The 6,458-nt window shown below is 38.5% G+C and overlaps 1 pseudogene; it reads right to left on the bottom strand.

The window, feature by feature from the left end:
• Nucleotides 1–3,230: 3,230 nt before the first annotated feature.
• LOC129008606 (zinc finger CCHC domain-containing protein 9-like) lies at nt 3,231–6,249 on the bottom strand (annotated as a pseudogene).
• Between the last annotated feature and the right edge of the window lie 209 nt (nt 6,250–6,458).

Raw genomic sequence — 6,458 nt, 5'->3', positions numbered from 1 at the left:
TGGAAAGTTTTTATTTCTTTTTAAAGCAGCTCCAGAAACTTTTCTTGTCTAGCAGAAAAGCCCTGGCTCTTAGACTCGGGCTGGAAACCTTTGATATTCAAATGCCGACCATTAGAAACTAGGTCCACCCAACATGGTGATTCCCACCGTTGTCCTTTTGCCCTTGCCTGGCAACATGGCTGCCCCCACATATCGCCAAGCGTATAGAATATCATGAAGCCCTGAATTTGCATATTAAAGGCTAGGGTGGGAGGGCCAGTTTTTTCACGGGCTACATGAATGATATGCCTGGTCAAACCAATCCCCCGAGCCATATGCAAATCAGACACCACTTCCTCCAGCCTCTACATATACCTGGCTGGTTTCTGCCACACTTGGGATCTCTTCTCTCAGCTTTGGAGCTCCCCTCCCTCTGTCTCTGTAAAGGGGAGCTTCCTCCTCCTTCTTCTCCTTTCTTTCTTGCCTATTAAACTCTCCACTCCTTAAAACCACTCCATGTGTGTCAGTGTTGTTTTTTCCAATTTGACACGAGACGAAGAACCTGGTGTTCCTCCACTCACTGGAGCCATATCGCTAGGACATCACTGGGAACTTGCGGCTTGCTGTCCAAAGCCATCTCAAGTCTCTGTTCTCCAAACTCCAAGGCAGCGCTTCTCAGCTGCCACAGCCAATGCTCAAGTGGACCTGGTGCAGCTCTGCCAGCCACTGCATAAGGTACAAGCCATAAAGCTTGGCAGTGTCCACGTGGTACTAATTCTGCAGAAGCATAGAATGCAAGAGCTGTGCAGGCATGGCTTCCTGTACCTAGATTTTAAAGGATGTTCCAGATAGCCTGGGGATGCAGGCAGAGACTTGTTACAAGGGTAAAGCTGCTGCAGAAAGCCTCTGCTAAAACAGTGCCCAGCAGAACTGTGGGGTACAAGCCACCACAGAGTCCCCACTAAGGCAATGCCTGGCGGAGTCATGAGAACAAGTTAACCTCAGACAGGTCCCAATAAGGACAATGTCTAATGGAGCCATGGGAGTGGGGCCACCCCCAAGAACTCAGAACTATAGATCTACCAGTATGCAGTGTTGGACTGTGAGAGATGCAGGCACAATACTACAACATGTGAGAGCTGCTGCATGGGCTGAGCCCAGCAAAGCCATAAAGGGAGGACTGCCCACAACTTTGGAAGCCCAACCCCCACCCCACTGTGCCATGGAGTCAAAGAATATTATTCTAAAGCCCTAAGATTTAATGTTGTTACATGGGACTAGTTATCCTTTTCTTCTTGCCTATTTCTCCCTTTTGAAATGGGAATGTCTACCCTATACCTGTCCCACCATTGTCATTTGGGAGTGATAACTTGTTTTGATTTTATAGGCTCACAAGAGGAGGAGAATTTGCCTTGGGGTGAATTGTGCCTTGAATCTCACCTATATCTGATTTAGATGACACTCTGGACTTTGGACTTTTGAGATGGTGCTAGAACAAAATAGGACTTTGAATTTATTGGAATGCAATTAATGTATTTTGTACACAAGAAAGACATGAATTTTAGGGGCCGGGGCAGAAAGCTATGGTTTGAATGTGTCCCCAAAAAAGCATGTGTTGGAAACTTAATTCCCAATGCAACTGTGTTGGGAGGTGGCGCCAAATGAGAGGTGATAAGGCCACGAGGGCAAAGTAAATTAATGCTATTGTTGAAGTGGGTTTGTTATCATGGTAGCTAGTTCCTTATAGAAAGATGAGTTTGGCCCCCTTTGCCTCTCTCACACTCCTTCTTTTTGCCCTTCTCCTATGACATGACACAGAAAGCAGGCCCTCACCAGAGGCCAGCAGCTTGATCTTGGACTTCCCAGCTTCCAGAAACATGAGTTAATAAATCTCTGTTCCCTAAAAATTGGATGACTTATACTCTGATTTATACCCTATGGTATTCTGTTATAGCAGCACAAACAAGACTAAGAAAACCATGGTGTAACTTGCATTGGCCCATAGATTTTACCGAGTAAGTGTAATGTATTTGAGTTTGCTCTTCTCTCCTCCTTACAATAAAATACCTGGAGAGTCCCTGCCTCTGCATAAGAAGGCATCTGGGTTTACTTATCTGCTTTGCCATTGCTTGAATGACTAACTCAATTCAGAAGAGAAAGGAATAAAGTCTAAGGTTTATTATCTAATTCAGCTTTATAAATAACAAAGCATATATTTTGATCCCTGTGTAACTCCAAAGACTATTTCTCCATTTGTTAAAAGTCTGATGGTAAAAAGACTAATAATTAATAAATGGGATCCTTCAAAAATGCCAACATTTAAGGGAACACATCATTCTTGGTATATTTTGCCAAAAATTAATAACATGAATTACCAGAAAAATCAGACAAATTGAAAATATTTTACCAAATTCTTAGCCAATCAAAAGTATAAAAGTCATGAAAGACAAAGGAAGATGGAAGATCTTTTCCAGATTAAAAGAGCCTAAAAGTACATGAAAACTAAATGAAAATGGAATTCAGAATTGTATCCTGGTCTAAATAAAGAAAGAAAGAGAAAGCAGGGGGGAGAGAAAGCAAGAGGGAGAGAGAGAAAGAATGAATGAACATGGATAATTAGCAAAATTTGTAATAGAATTGAATAAATGTTAATTTCCTAGATTCAATAATTGTGTTTATATAAAATGTTACCATTTGGAAAAGCTGAGTAAAGAGTATTTGAGAATTGGGAACTCTTTGTTTTTTTTTTTTGTTTTTTTCAGAATAATCAGATAAATGGATTTTCATTCAATATATTTTAAATAAAGATTTTGTGCAACTTATACTATTATAATAATAAATCGATAGTTTGAAGCAAGAAAATAATACAAAGAAAAATTCATTTCCAAATGCAAAGCAGTATCTTTGCTCAGGGGTGATTCACATTTATGTGTAATTTTGCATTTTCAAAAAGATGATTGTTACAATCAGTTACATCACCACTTAGTTATGTCTAAGTTGTATCAGTTAAACATATGTTCCTTTAGAAAATTCTATTTAATATTATTATTTCCTTCAGTGATTTTCTCCAAACAGTGATAGAAGTACTTCTCAATGGACAGAATACACAAAGCTGTTTTTGACTACATCTCGACCATACTGACACCTACAATAAAGGCTTGACTCCAAGGGTGCCCAGCTCTAATTTGTGAAGTATGTCCTGTTTGGAAAGTAACAATGAGGTTTTAAGTAGCAACAGTACTTACTCATTATCAAAAAATAACAATTTTAGGTATCTTTGTTTTGGATTTCTGTGATTTAAGTCATCCAATTTCTTCAGAGTCTGCACTCACTCCCTTTGACCAGCAATCAACTGTGACCAAAGATCTGATTCTGACTTTCAGGACAATCCTTCTTAAAATATTCCACAGAGCAACAAAGTTTGCAACCACCACCATTAGCACAGAGTCCTTTGGGATGATCAGGACAAGATCTGGACAGTTGTCTCATTTCCCCACAAAAAAACATTTCGCAAAAGGAAATTAACCAAGAGCCGGGGCTACTTTAGCCCTGCCCTTGATTATTTTGCGCTCTGTAGACCCAGACCCAGAACACGTTCCAGTGCCCGTATCTTGATTTTCTAGGGCAACCGGGCAATCTGCAGTTGTATGACCAGGTTTTCTGCAATGGAAACATACCATTGTCTTTCTCTTTGCTGCTTGTCATTCATTGTTTTCCTTCCCATAAGACTGTCTTTCTTTAAAACAACTGCAATTTATTCCCTCACTGCCTGATCATTGCTATCATCTCCCCATCGTGAACCATCTGTGAGTTCTGCCTTAGGTATTCCATGAATCCATTCACATCTTCATTTAGGTACTCTTCTTTTCTTTTTCTGTTTTGCTTGTGGTGCATCATTTCAAGGGAGAGCCTATTGGCTTCAAGTTGTTTGTGCTTTGACAGATTTTGTCCCTCAAAGGACTTTTTATATACTCCCATAATGTTGCAGGGCAAGGGTATCTTGTTATATGTGGTGGTAACTTGTGCCCACCTGGTCACAGTTTCATTGGAGGTACCTTATCAGTTATGCCTGAACCCCCTAGAGCAGTTAGCAAGCCAGAGAAGCCTAACCCCCCATGGCAGCAATGGCACTCAACAGTAGAGGCAGGAATTTCTTGTTATATTTTTGTGACTTTTGTATAAAATTATTCCAAAATGAAAAGTTAAAAAGCAATAAATAACAAAAATGTCCTTGCCTTTTCTCTGTTTTCTTTGCATTAGCCCTGGGCACTGGTTATATTTCTAAGGCTTCTAGTTAGGCTAAGTCAATTGTATACTACTGGAATTTATTTGCTTAAAGAAAAGCAAAATTGCATCCAAAACAAATATACTGTTTTATTACATTATCAGTATATACATTAAAATGAAAATTTTCTCTTCATGACTCAAAGAAAAACTGTAATTATTATTATGATACTATTTAATCACTGTATCTGCAAATAAAATTGGGATTCCAGATTGAATCCTGGTCCAAAAAAATATTACATGAGTAATTGACAAAATTTAAAATAAAACTGCATAAATGTTAATTCCCTAGTTTTGATAATTACATTTATATAAAACGTTATCATTTGGAAAAGGTGAGTAAAGGGTATACAGGAATTCTGTGTTCTATTTTTTTTTTTCAGAAGAATAAGCTGATAGCAAATGCATTTTCATTCAATATCTTAAAAATATTGTGACAGCTTCTATATTGAAGATAACAACTCTTTTGATGAAACAGTCAATAATTAGAGAACGAGTGTTCCAATGAGCTTATTCAGACATTAGCAACATCAAAAGAGGATATATGGTTGATCTAGTCTTTACTTGGCCTATATGAGCATGAGCAGAGACTCCTATAACACTTCACACACACACACAAATCACACACAAACTGCTTATCTATAATACATGCAATTATGTCGTTCCCATTCTTAAAACACATATCAACAAACAAAATGATGTCTCCAATTTTCATTAACAAAAAAGGTCCAAACGTCTAACTGCTGATTTCAAAGCTTTGCATAACCTGGCCCTTTTTCAGCCTCCTTCTTGTTACTTCCCACATGAATCCACCTTTTTACTTGCTATTGTCAAAACATTCCATGCTGGAACACCTCTGTCTGGTGCTGATCCCTCTCTCTATAATTTCATACACTCTAATCAACGAAGTACCAACTAAGATTCACGTGACTTTTATATCCCTAACTGTAACCCAGTTTTTTCTTCTGAGCTCCGGATCATGTTTTCAAATGTTTACTGGCCATCTTCAGTTTGATGTCTCACAGTTTTTCAAATTTGTACAGATCTCATAAGAGTAATGACTTTACCTACTACCCAAACACAATTAATGAATGAAACTACATTTCAATAATTTCCTCAAGTAAGAAATAGCTTCATCCTTAATTCACCTTTCCCTTGCCACCTAATATATACTCTGCTGTATCTTTTGAATTTGTGACCAGATAATCTCTTGAGTTCAACAACTTCTTTCTATTCTTACTCTAATGCTCTAAACAGCCACTAACTTTTATCAGCTAGATTATCGTAGCAGCCTCAAACACAACCCAGCACATTCCAGTCTCCACACTACAACCAAAGTAACTTTCTAAAATGCAGATATGATAATGTCATTGTCAGCTTAAACTCTTGCTCTTACAATGAAACACCAAATCCTTAACATGACTTCTAAATCCCTTTGCAGTCTGGCTAATGCTTAGCTATCCAGTCTAATTTCCCTTCACTTTATCACTATTATGCTCCAAACATACAGTAGTAGTGTCAGTTCCTTAAATATACTCTACTGCCTATAGTAGGCAGCCTTTAAAACAGTCCCTAAAAATCTTTGCCTCATGCTATTCATGATGTTCTATAATTCCCTTCTTTTGAGTGTGGGTTTGACTTAGTGACACATTTCTATCAAAGAGAATATGGCAAAGATGGGATGTCACTTCCGAAATTAAGTTACAAGAAGACTCTAGCTTCCATCTTGCTTGCCTTACTCTCTCGTTTCTTGCCCTAATGGAAGCCGGCTACCAAACTGTGAGATGCTCTATGGAAAGGCACATGTAGCAAGGAAGTAATTTTTCTGATCAACAGCCAGATGAAATAGGAACTGAGACTCTCAGCCCAACAAATGATGAAAGACCGAAACTTGGTCAAAACATTATTAATGACCTTGAATGTGAATTCCTTACCAGTCCAGCTCAGAGATGACTGCAGCCCTGCCCAACAACTTAACTGTAGCATTGTGAGACCCTGAAGCCAGAGGATCCAGCCAATACATGCCTGGATTCTTGATGCACGAAAACTGTCTTTGTTGTTATTGTTGTTTCTAGCCTCTAAGTATAAACATAATTTGTTACTCAACCATAGAGAGCTTATACAGTGCCCATCACATCAAGGATTTACAAAACATACTCTTCTGCCTGTAACATTTTCTGTTCCTCTATTTTCCA

This window comes from Pongo pygmaeus, chromosome 9, assembly GCF_028885625.2.
Source record: "Pongo pygmaeus isolate AG05252 chromosome 9, NHGRI_mPonPyg2-v2.0_pri, whole genome shotgun sequence".
NCBI classification, from domain to species: Eukaryota; Metazoa; Chordata; class Mammalia; order Primates; family Hominidae; genus Pongo; species Pongo pygmaeus.
This window is presented reverse-complemented; position numbering and strand designations above follow the sequence as displayed.